This window comes from Lactuca sativa, chromosome 6 (genome assembly GCF_002870075.4).
Source record: "Lactuca sativa cultivar Salinas chromosome 6, Lsat_Salinas_v11, whole genome shotgun sequence".
Classification (NCBI taxonomy): Eukaryota; Viridiplantae; Streptophyta; class Magnoliopsida; order Asterales; family Asteraceae; genus Lactuca; species Lactuca sativa.
In genome coordinates this window covers 54,047,631-54,067,142 of record NC_056628.2, presented here as the reverse complement: position 1 = coordinate 54,067,142, position 19,512 = coordinate 54,047,631, and the positions used below count along the sequence as shown (strand labels likewise).

At 40.7% G+C, this 19,512-nt stretch overlaps 1 non-coding gene across 1 annotated transcript; it reads left to right on the top strand.

Annotated features, from left to right (window-relative positions):
* Positions 1-9,624: 9,624 nt before the first annotated feature.
* LOC111905481 (small nucleolar RNA R71) lies at positions 9,625-9,731 on the top strand. The gene has a single exon (XR_002854879.2). It is a non-coding gene; the product is annotated as a small nucleolar RNA R71 (small nucleolar RNA).
* The last annotated feature ends 9,781 nt before the right edge of the window (positions 9,732-19,512 follow it).

Here is a 19,512-nt window from a genome sequence, read left to right as displayed (position 1 = left end):
GGTTAGGTTCATGTTCATTACTCCTAACCCTTAGACAATTAACTAATTTAAGCGGTGATCAAGTGTTTAAACTAATTAATTCCCTAGATTAATGATTTGGATTAAATAAGATTTGTAATGGTCAATTAAGTTATTAATTCAATTAACCTCTTGTTGATGGTTTCTCAAGCAAGCTCACACATTAATCTTCCTATTGTCTTATTAATCTTAGTTTCATAATCATTACTTCTAAGCATATGGTTTAGTATTCACATAGACATATGAAGTTAACAACTAAGAGATGTTCATGCAGCCTAATTGTCTTCCAATTAATAGAAAATAGTAATGATTAATGCATAAGGTTCTTTAACAAACTTAATTTAATGAATCACCAATAAACAATTAATCAAAGTTAAGGATTTAAACCATAGGAGTTCCTTGGTATTCCCCAAACAGAAACAAAAAACGAAATTAGTTCATAGTTGTAGTAAAAACAAACATAGAAACAAATTCAACTAGATTAGACATCATCAAATCCTAAGCTTAAGTGGAATGATTAACCTAGTTGCTTCAATTCTTCCAAAAGGTTGAAAATTAGGGTTCCTCAACGTCTTCTGGTGCTCTTAATCGCAGAAGGATCTTCAAAAATCGCCAAAGGTCTGTTCTCCTCGGATAAAGGTTCGATTTTTATAGATATCTCAAAACAGGGGGTACTCGGCGAGTAGCAGACCCAACTCGCCGAGTAGTCGTGTTGTTATCTGTCTAAGATCAGGAAACGTGGTGATCTTCTGGAATATTCAGTTGGACTCGCCGAGTAGTCGCGTGTACTCGCCGAGTAGGTATCATTTTGTTCCTCAATCTTCACTCTTTGGTCTTTAATTGTTTTCCCTTGCTCCCTTTTACTCCCAAGCATATCTTTTGGACTGAAAACAAAATTTAAACAATATTAAGTACCTTTTGTCCATATTATTCACATAACTAGTTAAAAATGAATAAAAATATATACTAAATAATTAACTAATTATGCACATATCAAAATACCCCACACTTGACTTTTGCTTGCCACCAAGCAAAACTAAATTTTAAACATATTAGAATCACATATGACAACTCCAATCTAACCCAGCCATTATGCCAAGACCGCAACGCATGCATTTGTGTCTAAAATTTTTCCTAAGGACCTCCCATACTCCAAATACTCACAATCCTCATAAACACTTGCCCACTCATCCCGAACTATGCTCATTTTATGCAACCCTCCGAATCCATCCTCAGAAAACCTCTTTACCCTCAAGGTGTTTTTAATTGAGCAACCCAAGCATACAATAATCTAGAATTACAACTTTTTGATACCACATTGGAGCTCTTTTGGAATTCTTCACTTCTTTAACATTTGATCTTTAATTTTTTTGAATTCACCACCTTGCTGTTTGATTTTTGGTATCTTCAACTTTTTGAGTTTCTTTGAATTTTGATCTTTTGATCTTTACTTTGATTGCTCCAAAATTCTTCAAACTTTTCTTGTAATTCCCCCTTTTTTTTACATGTACTTCACTTTTTTTTTTTCACTCAAATCCCTACATGCTTAAGCAGGGGCGCTCAATCTCAACCTTTATTGGCTATCGATAACAATTTTCCTGGATACATTTCAGGTTTAGGCTGCTAAACATATTGCATCCCTCGGGCTGAGCAGGGTTGTGTTTTTTGTCCCATGATTTCACTGGAATAAGGAAGCCACAAATGCACTAGAACGTATATAGGCTCAACTAAACATTTGGGTTTTCATGCAATTATCAACACAACTCAATTGGAATCCTAATTTTTTTCTTTTACCAAAATTTTCTAAATTAAATCCTAAGTAATACTTTTGATATGCAAAATTTTTAAATTTAGCCTAAATTAAGATTCTAAATTTTCTATTTATGTGATAACCCCCTACCCCACACTTATTTTATGCAATGCCCTCAATGCATATTATGTAACATAAAAAAAAAATAAAGCGGGAATTGGAACAAACTCCCCTGGGGTAGCAGTTGATAGGTTGATACGCTTCATGTAAGGCTCCAACTTCAGCTGACTTTGGCATGAGAACAGCACATCCATGCCTTGGGTGTCAAATCTCGTGTGGTTGATAAGTTGAAAATTTTAAAGGAACAAGCTTCTTTAGAACATCTCCAGAAACAATTCCTCCCAAATATAAATGTAGCAGTGAAAGTGCCCAAAGCAACTTCTGGAATTTGAAAATTGGCAGAGTACTCGGCGAGTAATAGCGTGGACTCGGCGAGTAGATCCCTTCTCAGAATAATGCCGAGTAATAAGTTAGGTACTCGCCGAGTAGATTTTGTGCACTCGGCGAGTAGACGAGACAGTCCCATAAAAACAACACTAATGCTCCATTCAACTCTAGTTTGGAAATGCAATCTGACCCTCTCTTCTAATTCATCCAGTAATAATACACTCCATCACTCTTGCACGGACTCAATCTTAAGAACAACACGTCATAATTCTTGAAAATCTCCTAATTCCCATTTTGACCCTCAACTTAGCATGTCTCCTAATCTTCTTTCCTGAAAAAAAAATTGAACAACCAAAAGTGACACTAATAATTAAACCACCAAAATAACCAACATCCAAGCGTTTTAACAATTGTCCAAAACATAATTAAAATATCATCATAAAAACAAAAACAAAAGAAAACAAGTCTTCATCATTCATCCTCCATATCAGCGCCTCCCGTGCCACTTCCTCCTTCTCCGGCTCTCCTTCTCATCCGCTCCTCCCAATTCATGATATACGGGTATCCGGGACCGGGTTGTGGGGCGATATTCATTTGCTGAAAAAGATATTCAAAAGATTGGTTAGTGTAGTTCACCCCTTGCCCAATGTCATCTAGGTAGCGGCGGTACTCTAATTGATTCCACCCATCATTATCCTCCTCCACCGGAATAACCGGTGGGTCTTCTCGTACCCGTTCGCTACGTTGCCTAACCCGCCTTCCCGGCTCCTCCGGAATCGCCGGCTCATCCTCATGTGGGATGGTAAAGGAGTCACCAAACTTTTCAACTATCCTCGCCCTCCGATATAATGTCGTGTTGAATGGTGGAGGGTGGATAACCGTGAGCGCCCTAGCTTGCGGTAGATCAAGTATCCCATATGACTTGGCTAATCGAGTAATAAACATTCCTCCATTAATTTTTGAATTAACTTTCTCCTTGACCGCCCCTTCGGCAAGGAACTTGGAAATGCAGTAAGGAATGTTGCAAAAGGCCTCGGGAGTAATGATACTCCATAAATAAAAGATGTCAAGGGTTGGAACCTTGTCCCAATCCTTCCTTTGGTTGATGGTACTGGCAACAAATCGGTGAAGAAGTCGGTGGATCGGTGAACGGATGTGGCCTTCTTGAGCGGTGGACGGAATATACACTTTGTTGGCTATTGTGCTCCACCATGTCGAGGCCACCACTGCCTCGGGAAGTTCTTTGTGGTTGTTCTCTAGAAATGCTTCAAAATCTTCTGTCATCATCACGCTTTGATCATATATCCCCAACCTCCACGAGAACTCAGCAATGCTGCACTGTCGCAGCTCTCCACCCAAAGAAAAAGAGATCACGTTGGGATTGTAGTAATCACTACCACCTCGGAATGAGAAGGTAGCAAAAAAACTCCCAACACAACTCAGCATACACGGACTCCTGAATTTTGAACAACTGTAACCACCCGTCACAAGTAATAGTGGTGTACCCCAAACTACACTCTTTTACCAAATATGGTGTAATCTCCTCCTCTAACCCGACATTTCCCAGCCAACCCCAATCAACTGCATTCGGGAGATGAATTTCCTTTTGTTTTAGGGCTTCCAATCTGTTTCTAGCCCGGTTTTGGAATGACTTGGAAGTTATGTGTTGAAAGGTAAGCCATGGATTATCATTTTGACTTCCTCCGCGTGAAGATTGCCCTCTTCTGAACATGGTTCCTGTATACAAACACCAACAAACACACCAGCAAACAAAACCCAGTAATTAAAAACAAGAAAGTGGGTCTGAAAAGGCATCTACTCGCCGAGTACACGACCTACTCGGCGAGTAGGATCAACTGCGGGACTGGAACTGTCTCGGTCCTGTATATAGCAGTTAATAATCCAATCTTCCTACAGGGGTTTGTTGTAATGGCCTATCTAACCACAAATCATAAAGAAATTCGCCCTAATATCACATAATTCATGGCTAATTCGAAACCCTAAAATTGGATGAAACCCCCAAATCCGAAATCAAGTCAAATCGGGGCAAATTCGTGATAAAGATCAAACCTTTAAGGAGTTTGTGGTGTAAATATGTTACCTTTTTGGTTGAACGATGAGAAACGAGTAGAAATTCGGAAAAAATTTGATGAAGTCACGAAAAATCGCTTGGATGCTTCGAGGATTGCTGTGCACGACGAGTGTGAGGGGTAATGGGTGAAAAACCCTCTTTTTACAGACTTAATATTCACCCGTGTAAATCGGCTACTTGCCGAGTACATCTTTAGTTCTGCGTTTTTTCTGTTTACTCGGGTAGGTACTCGCCGAGTATACGGCCCTACTCGGCGAGTAAACCTTACAGTTAAAATTTTTTATGTGACAAATTTAAAAAATTTATATATTTTCTACTTTTTAAACCCTCCACCCCACACTCTAAGCATTGCTTGTCCTCAAGTAGTGATGTTCTCAAAATAAATGAAGAAAAGAAGAAAAAAAATAAAGTAAAACAAAAGGAAAGAAAATGCAAACTTGTGACTCGGGTTGCCTCCCGAGAAGCGCTTCTTTTTAGGGAGTCATTAGCTGGACTCCTCCCCTTCTACGTGGCTGCATTCTTTTCCAGCAACAACAATTCTTCCATTCCTTCATTACGGGGAACTCCTTCTTCATATGCTTTAACCCTATGACCATTGACCTTGAAAGGTGTGCCATCTCTTGATAATAGCTCTATGGCACCATGTGGAAACACCGTCTTCACTACAAAAGGCCCATCCCACCTGGATTTGAGTTTTCCCGAGAAAAGTTTTAGTCTTGAGTTGAAGAGCAACACTTTTTGACCTTCTTGGATTTGTTTATCTTTGATCCTCTTGTCATGCCACATCTTAGTCTTCTCTTTATATAGTCATGAGCTGGAGTATGCATCATTCCTTAGTTCTTCAAGAGCATTCATTTGCATTAACCGGTTACTCTTTAGTTCATCCATGTTGAAGTTACAACTCTTTAATGCCCAAAACGCCTTGTGTTCTAGCTCCACCAGTAAATGGCATTGCTTCCCATAAACTAACCTATATGGTGTGGTACCAATAGGTGTTTTGAAAGCTGTACGAAAGGCCCAAAGTGCATCATCTAGCTTATCCGACCATTCCTTGCGATTGCCCCCCACCGATTTCTCCAAAATTCGCTTTAAGGCTCGATTTTTTACTTCGGTTTGTCCACTAGTTTGTGGATGGTATGATGTGGAAAACTTGTGGGTGACCCCATATTTCTTTAACACTTTTTCCAATTGATCATTAGCAAAATGTGTGCCTCGGTCACTAATAAGAGCTTTCGGGACTCCAAACCGTGAAAATAGTTTCTTTAAAAATCGTATTACCACCCGTCCGTCATTTGTTGGTAATGCTTGTGCTTCCGCCCACTTAGATACGTAGTCCACCGCCACTAGTATGTATTTGTTTCCTTTAGACATGGGAAATGGTCCCATGAAGTCAATTCCCCACACATCAAACACCTCGCACACTTGGATACTATGTTGTGGCATTTCATTTCGGGATGAAATATTTCCCATTCTTTGACAAGCATCACATTCTTTGACAAATTGGGTTGCATCTTTAAAAATTGTTGGCCAATAAAACCCAATGTCAAAGATCTTCTTCGCCGTGTAGTGTGCTCCATGATGTCCTCCCGTGGGCCCGCTATGACAATGTTCTAGTATTTTCCGGCTTTCCTTCCCGAACACACATCTTTGTATGATACCATCCGCACAGCTTCGGAAGAGGTATGGGTCGTCCCAATAGTAATATTTGATTTCAGCAAAGAATTTCTTCTTTTGTTGACTGCTATAGTCCTTCGGGATGTAATTTGTTGCTAAATAGTTAGCTATGTCTGCGAACCATGGCTCTTCTCCCACTGACACCATGATGTACTCATTCGGGAAGTCGTCTCCTACTACATCTTCTTGCAACTGCGGGTTCTCAAGTCTTGACAAGTGGTCGGCTGTCACATTCTCCATTCCCTTCTTGTCTCGTATCTCTATGTCAAATTCTTGAAGAAGCAGCACCCATCGTTTTAGTCTTGGCTTGGCATCCTGTTTGGAAAATAAATACTTGATAGCCGAGTGGTCAGTAAAAACAGTAGTTTTGGATAAAACCAGATAAGGGCGGAATTTGTCAAAGGCATACACCACAGCTAGTAATTCTTTTTCAGTGGTGGTGTAATTTTCTTGGGCTGGGTTTAGAGTCTTACTAGCATAATATATGGGTTGGAAGGGCTTATCAACCCTTTGACCAAGGACAGCTCCTAATGCATAGTCACTAGCATCACACATGATCTCAAAAGGTAAGTTCCAATTTGGAGCAATAATGATCGGGGCATTAGTTAGTTTTTCCTTTAAAAATTCAAATGCCTCTAAACACTCTTTAGTGAAATTAAATGGTGCATCTTTTAGTAGTATTTGTGTTAGAGGTCTAGTTATTTTGGAAAAATCTTTTATGAAACGCCGGTAAAAACCCGCGTGTCCTAGAAAACTCCTAATGCCCTTCACATTGGTTGGTGGGGGTAATTTGGCAATAGTGTCTATCTTTGCCCTATCCACTTCAATTCCCATTTTGGAAATTTTGTGGCCCAACACTATGCCCTCCTTGACCATAAAATGGCATTTCTCTCAATTGAGTACCAAGTCGGTTTTTTCACACCTAGCAAGCATTAAGTCAAGATTAGTGAGACAATCATGGAAATATGATCCAAAAACGGAAAAGTCGTCCATAAAAACTTCCATGAATTTTTCCACCATATCGTGGAATATAGCGGTCATGCACCTTTGAAAAGTTGCGGGTGCATTGCATAACCCAAAAGGCATGCGTCTATAAGCAAAAGTCCCACTTGGGCAAGTGAATGTGGTATTTTCTTGGTCCATTGGGTCTATGGGTATTTGAAAATACCCCGAGAATCCATCTAGAAAACAATAATAGCTATGGCCCGATAATCTTTCTAGCATTTGATCAATAAAAGGTAAGGGAAAATGGTCTTTACGAGTGGCATCATTTAGCTTTCGATAATCGATGCACACTCTCCAACCGGTTACCGTTCGTGTCGGAATTAGCTCGTTTTTTTCATTGGTTATGACCGTCATCCCTCCTTTCTTGGGCACCACTTGGACCGGACTCACCCATGGACTGTCGGAAATGGAATATATAATTCCCGCATCTAAGAGCTTGACCACTTCCTTCTTGACTACTTCTTGCATATTCGGGTTCAGTCTTCTTTGGTGTTGTACAACCGGTTTTGCTCCTTCTTCCAGGTTGATCTTGTGGGAGCAATAGGATGGACTTATACCCTTGATGTCGGTGATGCTCCATGCTATAGCTCGTTTCCGCTTCTTCAATACTTGCACGAGTTCTTCTTTTTCAGAATTGGTCAGGTCAGAGGCTATAATTACTGGCTTTTGGTTGCCTTCCTCGAGAAACGCATACTCCAAATGATCTGGTAAAGTTTTCAGCTCTGATTTTGGGCTCTGACTGTTGGACTCGCCGAGTGGAGGTGAGGTACTCGGCGAGTTGATCGCTGCAATCACGAATTCTGACTTTTCTTCAAATATACTCGGCGAGTAGATCGTCCCCACTCGGCGAGTAGGACTATTAGATTGCTTCATTAGTTCTTCATACTCCGCTTCTTCCAATAGTCTTTCAATTTCCAATAAATCTTTTTCTGGATCAAATGCTTCATCTAAATCTGCAAACTTGCTGGAATCGTCAGGTATGTCTTCCTCCAATAGTGCATCGAGCATGTCGATTGAGAATGTCGTGTCGTCACTGGTCCTAGAATACTTCATAGCTTGGTCCACCCCGAATGTTACTGAATCGTCCCCGACCCGCAAGATGAGCTTTGAGTCTCTCATGTCTACTATAGCGTTGGTCGTGTTGAGGAAGGGCCTTCCAAGGATGATTGGTACTTGTGGATCCGCCTCCATGTCTAGAATGATGAAATCGGCAGGAAAGACAAATTTATCCACCTTGACTAGTATGTCTTCGCATATGCCTCTTGGAAAGGTGACTGTTTTGTTGGCCAAGTGTATTGCCATGCGAATTGGCCTTGGTTCCGGGAGATCTAGCTTCTTGAAAAATGAATAAGGCATTAGATTCACACTTGCCCCCGAATCGGCTAAGGCATATATGGTGGTTAAGTTGCCAAATTGGCAAGGTAAGGTTAAACTCCTCGGGTCGCCTTTCTTCTTAGGTAGCCTATTTAGCATAGCAGCTGAGCAGTTTTCATTGAGTACCACCTTCTTCACTTCTTCCATCTTCTTTCTATTTGTGAGAAGTTCCTTAAGGAACTTTGCATATTTAGGCATTTGCATGACGGCTTCAATGAATGGGATGTTGATTTGAAGAGTCTTGATGTGCTCTAGAAACTTCTGGTACTCCTCTTCCTGCTTCTCCTTCTTAGCTCGGGTTGGGTATGGCATGGGAGGCTGGTAAAGTTTTTCAAAAGCCTGAGTGGTGGGTTTTTGTGATGTACTCGCCGAGTCCATACGTGGTACTCGGCGAGTAGGACTATCAGAGTTTAATTCTTGGTTTTCTGCTTTCTTTTCTGCCTCCTCCTTCTGTGATTTCTTGGATGAATCAGTCTGAATAGGTGTCAGGGGGGTGATTATCTTCCCACTTCTTGTTGTGACAATGTTTATTTGCGCGCCTCGTGGGTTGTTTTCGGTTTTGCTAGGGAGTTCGCCCGGTGATCTTTGGTTGATTTGTTGAGCAAGTTGCCCAAGCTGTGTCTCTATATTGTGAATAGATGCTTGCTGGTTCCTTAGCATGGTCCTTGTTTCTTGAATTGCAACATCATGGTCATTGTGTCTTTTTTCTGAAGCAGCTACAAATTTTGTGAGCATTTCTTCCAAGCTTGGCTTCTTTTCTTGCACCGGCTCCTCCTTTTGGTATAACCCTCTCCCTTTTTGCCTAAACCTTTCCTCCTTGGCTTTCTTGTACTCTTCATAAGGGAGTCAATCTTTCTTTTGTCTTCGCCAGTCTTCATCATATCGGTCTCCACTTGAGTAACACACTTGCGCCTTCTTGTTGCCATTTTCATCTAGATCACAATCTCTAGTGAGGTGCGGTCCATTGCAGTTTTCACAACCCACCCGAATAGCATGGATTGTTTGATCCATTTTATCCATCCTCCTATCCATAGTTTTTAACATAGCCATGACCGCGGATAAGTCTTTAGTGGCTGCATAGGCGGCTCCCCTAGTGACATCATGCCTAGGGTTGTGGTATTCTCTAGAGTGTTTAGAGAATTCTTCAATCAATTCTTTGATCACCGGGGGTGGCTTCTTTGTGAGTGGGCCTTGCGAGTCTAGTAACTGCCTGGTTGTGACATTGACTCCATCATAGAAGATGGATACTTCTTGCTGGCTCTTGAGGTCATGATGTGGGCAATTTCTTAGTAAGCTCTTGTATCTTTCCCAAGCTTCATATAGAGACTCTCCAGCTTGTTGTTCAAAGTTAGCAATGGCCTTCTTCAACTTGGCTATCTTGGAAGGTGGGCAGAAGTGATCAATGAATTCTTCTTTCATCTTGGCCCAAGTGGTGACTGACCCGGGGGGAAGTGATTTGAGCCAGTCTTTTGCAGCACCTTTGAATGTTACCGGGAGCATACGAAGTAGCTGAGTCTCGCGGGGCACATTTGGAACATTAAAGTAATCAGCTACATCATTGACTTCATCCAAGTGTTTGTAGGCATCTTCATGGTCTTTTCCATAAAAGGGTATTTCTTTAAGTAAAGCTAGGATATGACCCTTTAGCTCGAAAGTAGCAGTCGCGGGAATTGCGGGTTGCACAAGTCCCGGGCCAGTATCGTCTCGCATCCTTTTCTTCCATTCTCCCATGGGGATTTCATCAATGTTAGCCATTGTGACAGCTAACTCTTCCTCGGATTCGGTTTCGTGCTCGTATGTCGGGTCCTCTTCTTCTTCGGTCTCGTAATCGATATCTTCCTTAGCCGGTTCGTCGATTACTAGGGAAGCCCTGGATGCTCCTGATTTTCTGCTCTTCTTTTTCCCAAAAACAGTCTTCAAATTGGACAAGGGTGATTTCTTTGGTGTACTTGAACTCTCCACGTCCTTTCCCTTGTTTCTTTTCAATGCGGTTTCGGGATCTTCAAATGGAGTTACCAGCAGGGTGTTTGATCCTCTGGTCATGAAAGTCCTGCAAGAAACAGAATAAAAGCGTAAAAACAACAAAAAAATTGTACTAAAAAAATTCGAAAATTTAACTGCTGATTACGCTGCTACTCGCCGAGTAGGTGCGACTGCACTCGGCGAGTACCAGTGTATTTTTGAAAAAAATAGAAACTTACTATTAAAACTTAAACAGAGACTAAGACCTAATTACTGACTACTAAACTGTAATAAAGTAACTTTATGCAAGTAAACTCACACAAAGGGTCGAAAAAATTAGGAATTAGATTAATTAATTAGAACCGTTCCCCGGCAACGGCGCCAAAAACTTGATGTGTGTAAAATGCACTTGTTTTATCCCTACTTTAATTAATAAATTAAACACACAAAGGCAGTGAACCTGTCTTTTAGTGGTATAGATTAGTAAGTAAGGTGTCGAACTCAGGGAACGGAAAATTAAACTAATAACTAATTTTAACTAAACAACTAATAAAAGTAAAAGGGTTTTCTTCTAGTTTTGCAAGACTAGAAACTTAGGCACACTAAATTAACTAAATAACTAAAGCAAAAACTATTCACCAAGTTTGATAAAGATGTTTGTATTTAGGTTCAACCAATTCACTCCTATGGTTATTTGTATTTATGATAGATTAATTGCTATTGGTTACCAATTAAAATGGTTAGGTTCATGTTCATTACTCCTAACCCTTAGACAATTAACTAATTTAAGCGGTGATCAAGTGTTTAAACTAATTAATTCCCTAGATTAATGATTTGGATTAAATAAGATTTGTAATGGTCAATTAAGTTATTAATTCAATTAACCTCTTGTTGATGGTTTCTCAAGCAAGCTCACACATTAATCTTCCTATTGTCTTATTAATCTTAGTTTCATAATCATTACTTCTAAGCATATGGTTTAGTATTCACATAGACATATGAGGTTAACTACTAAGAGATGTTCATGCAGCCTAATTGTCTTCCAATTAACAGAAAATAGTAATGATTAATGCATAAGGTTCTTTAACAAACTTAATTTAATGAATCACCAATAAACAATTAATCAAAGTTAAGGATTTAAACCATAGGAGTTCCTTGGTATTCCCCAAACAGAAACAAAAAACGAAATTAGTTCATAGTTGCAGTAAAAACAAACATAGAAACAAATTCAACTAGATTAGACATCATCAAATCCTAAGCTTAAGTGGAATGATTAACCTAGTTGTTTCAATTCTTCCAAAAGGTTGAAAATTAGGGTTCCTCAACGTCTTCTAATGCTCTTAATCACAGAAGGATCTTCAAAAATCGCCAAAGGTCTGTTCTCCCCGGATAAAGGTTCGATTTTTATAGATATCTCAAAACAGGGGGTACTCGGCGAGTAGTAGACCCAACTCGCCGAGTAGTCGTGTTGTTATCCGTCTAAGATCAGGAAACGTGGTGATCTTCTGGAATATTCAGTTGGACTCGCCGAGTAGTCGCGTGTACTCGCCGAGTAGGTATCATTTTGTTCCTCAATCTTCACTCTTTGGTCTTTAATTGTTTTCCCTTGCTCCCTTTTACTCCCAAGCATATCTTTTGGACTGAAAACAAAATTTAAACAATATTAAGTACCTTTTGTCCATATTATTCACATAACTAGTTAAAAATGAATAAAAATATATACTAAATAATTAACTAATTATGCACATATCACCAATAATCACTGAACCATACTACTAAACTTTTGAAGCATGTCCTAGGCTTTCCTAGGTTCCCGAACCCACCTCGTCCTCAACTGATGAAAGATTCCCAATAATGTCATCTAGCTACCTCATGAACATAGCCACATGCAACAGAGATCAAATAATCCTTCAAGTAAAAGACTCATCCCTAGAACGGTTGGACTCAGAGAAGAGATGCGCAATAGGGTCAAGTCCATCACCCTGAGATTATCCGGCCTGTGTACCGTGACTTAGCATATTCACTTAGTAGCTAACTCATATCACTAGGAGTTCCACAAAGCACAAAGAAAGCAACATTCAGAAAATGGAAAATCTAACCAAAATTGCCATTATATCGTCTTATCAGGAATTTGTACAAGCATGCAATTCAAAGGCTCATACAATCAGGAATAATCTAAACAAGCCATCCTACTATTGGCTAATCAGCTCTAGCATGCAAATCACATAATCATATCATATCACATAACAAACATGTATTGGTATTTTGGGAACCACATACTTGAGCTCGGTTGATTGCACGCATCACACACCTTGTTCTTTTCAAAGTCCTTTTCTCTTTTCAAACTTCTTTTTATAAAATGATTTTGCTTTTGAAAATTTTCATACCATGTAACGTCCCAAAATTTAAGACTAAAAATTTCTTTTAATAAAGTATCACTTAAAGTAAAATCATCATTTCAAAACATAAACAGAGTATTAGTTTTCAAAACACATGTTCATTATCAGAGTAAAACATTCCCAGGCTGACTAATCTATGGTGTGTGCCATGCGATCATCCCGAGCTCCATCATCCGCTACCGAAAGTACCTGAAACCAAAACTGAAAGCCGTAAGCACGAAGCTTAGTGAGTTCCCCAGATACCGCATACCATACAAACCATTCATAGCCAAGAGCTATACATAACCGACTTATCCATAATCAAATAAGGTGCTATGTGCCAAACATAGTCTTGCCATTATGCCACGGGCCGCGCGTGGTCTTCCTGGTCAAGCCTGGGCCGCTCCCTGGGTCTTACAGACAAGTGCTAAGGGCCACCCTCTGGTCTTACAGACGTGTGCCAAGGGCCACCCCCTGGTCTTTTATGCAAGTATCACAAAGACAACCGTACATACTACTCTACTCAGCTAAACAACATACAGTGTGCCAGAAGCCACCTCCTGGTCTTTCATATATAACAGCATACAATGCGCCAGGAGCCACCTCCTGGTCTTTCATACATATTGCCTAGGGCTAACCCCCAGGTCTTCCGGTCATACATAATAACATACTGTGCGCCAGGAGCCACCCCCTGGTCTTTCATGCATATTGCCTAGGGCTAACCCCCGGGTCTTCCTATCATACATAATAACATACTGTGCGCCAGGAGCCACCCCCTGGTCTTTCATGCATATTCTAAATGGGCCGGCATTGGTGCCTTAGACCCATACAAACAGTGAGGAGACTCACCTCGCCCTGCTGAACTCTGCTGATAATCCTCTGGCTGCTGACCGACAACTCTCTGAACTCCTGCTCCACCCGCTCCCCAAGCTACCAATGTCAAAGCAACACTGAGTCTAACTGACCCTCGGAAGACAACCAAGTCAACTCAGGTCAAAGTCAAAGTCCTGGTCAAAGTCAACCTTCCAGGTCAATCCTACTCGCCGAGTCCACTTACTGACTCGCCGAGTTCTTATGCTCAAAGTCCTTCCAGTCGCGACTTGACTCGCCGAGTCATCCCCTGACTCGCCGAGTCTATAGATTCCCGAATCCTGTCCTGACCAACTCACTGAGCCCTTGCTCGACTCGCTGACCCGAGTCTTAACTCGAAGGGTTTGGGACCACGCGACCTGGCTCGCCGAGTCTAAGAACAGACTCGCCGAGTACAAGGCAATCTTCAACCAACTCGCCGAGTTGTTCATCCAACTCGCCGAGTCCATGCCCATCTTCATCCGACTCGACGAGTTGTTCATCCCACTCGTCGAGTTCCTCCTCATCTTCAAGCTACTCGCCGAGTCCATTCAGATCTACATACATGCAGAGGACTTTCGAGTCATGCATGGACTCCAAACTGTAGATCTACCCTTCCCAAGCCTGTCCCCCACGTAAAGTTGCAAACTTTACGTGTTGAGAGGGAGATGTAGGCAATAAGCACCATAAACTAGGGTTTAAGGCCAAGGGGCTTCAAAATTGACTCAAGGGTTGCTACTTTATGCTTCTCCAGTCCATAACACACCTGGATCTGAAGTAGCAACTCCAGATCCGGCTCCTAACTCAAAGTAATATCATTATGGCTAAAGAGCCCCAACAACCACATGTAAATCAAGATGCAAAAAGGGTCCAGGAACTAGTTTATACCTCCAAAAGCTCAGAAATGTCTTCCCAATCCTGGATCTACAGCCCCCTTCTTGCACTCTCAAGATTCTTCTTCTCTCTCCAAGCTAAATGCACTCTTGAAGGAAATAAATGGCTCAAATAGAGGATATGGCGGCTAGGGTTCGATATCCAGGGCTTAAGAGGCAGTAAGGGACCCTAGGAAGAAGATTAAGACGTTTATATAGGCTCCAAGTCCCGAATTTAGGGTTTTCCTCGCACAGACCCTACTCGCCGAGTCGCCTTGGCCGACTCGCCGAGTTGGTCACTTAATCCTCGACTCGGATCCCGCTCGGACTCGCCGAGTTCCTCCTTGGACTCGCCGAGTCCCTCCTAAATTTAGGGTTTTCTTTCCTTTCTTGGCCTTCAAAACTTTGGGTGTTACATACCAAGTCCTTAGTTTGAGTCCAAACATATCAAAGAGTGTGCCCGATTCCCTCAATCCAAGGCTCTGAAACCAACATGTAACATCCCAAAATTCAAGGCCAAAGATTCCATTTTTAAGTAATTTATTATAAAACCGTAAGTATAAAAACATTCATAATAACATCTCATGTCAAAACCAAAGTGTCAATAGTCAAACATGTTATCATAAAATAATATCAGAGTGTAATCCCAAAGATCTTATGTGTGGAAATCATAGTGTGATGCGTCGCGATCGATCCGACTCCTTTCCTTTGAAAACGAAGTACCTGGAACCAAAACTGAAAACTGTAAGCACTAAGCTTAGTGAGTTCCCTAAATACCACATACCATACATATCAATATACAGCCTAGCATATTTGGGTGTTGGCCTACCCCTTCGGTCTCTTTTAGCCGGATACTGTCTAGCATCTAAGCACATAACTTGTATAATGTCATACATATATCATAATCAGTCAAGATGTTATGTGCCAAACACAGTCTTGCCATTATGCCACGGGCCGCCACGTGGTCTTTCTTGCCAAGCCGGGGGCCACCCCTCGGAGTTACAGACAAGTGCCAAGAGCCACCTCCTAGTCTTCCATGCAAGCATCACAAAGACACCTAGCATACATACTACTCTACTTAGCATCTAAGCACATAACTCGTATAATGTCATACATATATCATAATCAGTCAAGATGCTATGTGCCAAACATAGTATTTGCCATTATGCCACGGGCCGCCACATGGTCTTTCTTGCCAAGCCAGGGGCCACCCCTCAGACTTACAGGAAAGTGTCAAGAGCCACCTCCTGGTCTTCCATGCAAGCATCACAAAAACAACTAGCATACATACTACTCTACTTAGCCAATTAACATACAGTGTGCCAGGAGCCACCTCCTGGTCTTTCATACATAATGCCTAGGGCTAACCCCCGAGTCTTCCTACCATACATAATAACATAGAGTGTGGCAGGAGCTGCCTCCTGGTCTTTCATACATAATGCCTAGGGCTAACCCCGGGTCTTCCTACCATGCATCAAACAAATGGGCCGGCATTGGTGCCTTCGACCCATACATATAGTGAGGAGACTCACCTCGCACTGCTGATAATCCTCTGGCTGCTAACCGGCAATTCTCAGGCTGCTGCTCCGGCTCCCCGAGTTATCAGCACCAAAGTAACACTTAGACCAAAATGCCCTCAAAAGTCAAACTAAGTCAATATTGGTCAAAGTCAAAGTCAACGGTAAAATTCAACGCTCCGAGTTGACTCAACTTTCCGAGTTGCCCCATCAACTCGCCAAGTTCTAAGACTCAGAATCCTGAAGTCACGATCCAACTCGTCGAGTCAACCCCTAACTCGCCGAGTTCCCAGGCTACTCATGGTCGCGATTTATCGAATCAAATCGTCGAGTTCCTCCATATAGAAAACGGGACAACTCACTTCCACTCGTCGAGTTCCTCCCTGGACTCGGCGAGTACCTTAGTCTATTTGGGCTATCTTAATGGATTAAGCCCCTATACTTCAAATCCCAACTCCATATTTCAAATACACTCTGGAAATGACCTTAGAAGGGGAAAGTTTTCAACTTTACCCATTAATACCCTTGCTTAAAGGATTTTACTCAAACCCTAACTCTTAAGGGCCTAGATCTTGGTCCACAAGCCAACCATACACAAAACTAATGCATCCAAACATAGATTTGGACCCAAACATCTCATAACCATGTAAAGCTCTTGCCTTTTTCCTTCCATACATGGTATTTTGAGCTAAAGAGGCCAAATGAACACTCTATTGCTTGCATGGGGACTCTTATGGCATAAAGTTTGCACCTTTATGCCAAAACAACCCTTAATGGTTCTAGATCTGGAAATATAAGACTTTGAGACGTCCATTCTTCACATGCTAGGACACTTGGACCAAAAACCCTCATAAAGTGACAACCACATCCTATATCAAGAACCCAAGAAATAGCATGTGATGAGTTATTAGATTGAATAATATGAATACATGTGAAGGACGGCTTGATCTTCCCATCCTTGATATCCTGCAGATATTTTGGGCAGCTTCGTTTTCAATGCCCTTTTTCATGGCAGTAGTAGCACTCTACATCCTTCGGGTTGGATGAGGGTGCAGCGGGACCAGTCTTGGTTCCACTAGAAGAGGTGTCATCATGGGACTTTCCCTTATGGTGGCTCTTGGAAGGAGCCTTCATCTTCTTTCCCTTCCATGCCCAATAGCCAAGACGGGGGAAATAACAGTAGAAGTTGATGCAACAGATTTGTCCTTGAGGTTGCTCTCAGCAGTCCTTAACAAGCCTTGAAGGTTGCTCAAAGTGACCTCCTCCTTGTTCATGTGATAGGTCATGCGGAACCGGTTGTAACAAGGAGGCAATGACTAAAGGATGATATCAATTGCCAGCTCCTCATCGAAGTTAACATTTAACTTCTGCAACCGGTCGACATATCTCTGCATTTTCTGCAGGTGGGCTATGACGGACTCGCCGTCCCTCATCTTGGTAGTGATCATCGAAGTGATGATCTCTTACCTCTCCTGCCTGGCACTTTGGTGGTCCCTGTCTAGTAAATCCGGATGCATCTCATAGGGATAGAAGTCCTCGTAGGACTTTTGGAGTTCAGCAGTCATAGTCGCGAGCATGATGTAGTGAAATTTCGTAGCATCACACTCATGAGCCTCAAAGGAAGCGATCTCCCCGGGAGTAGCAGTGTTGACATCCACTTCTTTCAGCTCCTTGTCGAGGACATACTCCTTGTCCTCGTAGCGGGTAACCATTCTTATGTTGCGGATCCAATCATTAAAATTGTTTCCATCGAAGATCACCCTCCCACAAAAATTCATGAGTGAGAATGAGCCAGAAGAGTTTGAGCCAGAATCGTTGTTGTTGTTTGAGGTAGACATCTGAAAAAGAAAAGAGACAAATTTTGATTAGATAAGAATACCCAATTAAACACCCAAATGAGAAATTAAGGCTAGGATCCAACAACATTATTTACAATTTAGAAAAGGGATGTTGTAATCTAAACAACAAATAATTTGAAGGTAAGTGAATGACGATTCACTAATTTTCACCATGAAAAACGAAAAGGAAAGTAAGTATTAAATGTATTGAAAACTCCTAGATCTTTTGAGATTCATTGAACTTTTCAATGACATGTTTAAATCTCGATATGTCCGTCAAGTTTGTGACTGGGATACCGAGGATCACAAACAAGGTGTGAATAACCATGCAAATGTACTTGGTGCCCTCAATGTTACAGTCACCTAATCAATGTGTCGGTTAGCTTCACACACTCCATTGATCTATGAAAAAAATCGAGTCACCCTTTGCCACCTTTGTTATACCCAAATTAGTGTGCCGGTTAACCATGCATGCTCCACTAACGTCTTTGCAATGGCACAAAGTGTAATTTAATGGAATAGCATCATTTTCATATTATACCCAAATTTGTTATACCCTATCCTACCCTCCACCAATCAAGGAAGTGGTGGGTAAGAGTGGACATCCATTAAACTGTCATTTTATAGGCAGCAACCTTATACACCCTTATAGATCGGCTTCGTAAATGAGGCCTACTAACGGTAAGACTAGCTTTATCTTATATATATATATATATATATATATATATATATATATATATATATATATATATATATATATATATATCTTATAATATTATAATAGTATAATTGAATTTTAAACTTGTAAAATTCTAGGGTTTGGAATTTAAATATTTCAAAATTAAAACTTTTAATTAAAAAAAATTTAAATCCCAAAATTTGAGGGCAAGTTTTGAAACTTTTCAAAAACATCTTTTAGATCAAAATTTTAAAATTATTAAATAATCATATTATTAATATTTATCACATAACTTGACCTAATCTTTTCCACACAAGATAATTCAAATCAATTTACAAATAATCAATTTTTATCTTATAAAACAAGTAATTATATTAAATTGACAATTATCTATTAATTTGATTTGGATATCAATTACCATAACAAAAAATCTGATTTTTAATTTGAAAAAACAATTTATGGTAATTATCCAAAACAAATTAAGGCAGAAAATTCGGAATCCAGCAAACGGTTGTGCTTACGTCGTGACCTTCTCTGGTCACATTGTGAGTTTGGTTAAAAACAGAAAAAAGAATTTTATAGCTTTGAACAATAAACTTTGCATAAAATATATCTGAATAAACAACCTAGGCTCTGATACCACTGATGTGATTTGAGCAAAACAACATTCCTATGGTGTTCATGCAAACTCTAATGCTCAGATCTAGTTTTTCTAATTGTACATGCATAATTGTCCAAGACTTGCAAAACCCTAATCTAACATACCAAAAATCGAAATCTATAACTAAATAAGTCCAGATGATCACATTTTGATTGTTGCAAGAATCTTCAAGCTTTGAGAGCCTAGTATCACAAATGTAATACCTCTAATCGATCACAAACACCAAGGCAAGAAGGATGATCTTGGAGAGAGATGATGGAGGCACAAAATCGGCTCTAAGGACTCTAGGGTTCAAGCGGTAGCTGATTTTGGATGCCCTAGGGGTCCTTATATAGGTGTGCTGCTAGAGTTTTAGTCAAAAACCCTAATTTGATAGCTTAGACCTTAAGCAGTCCA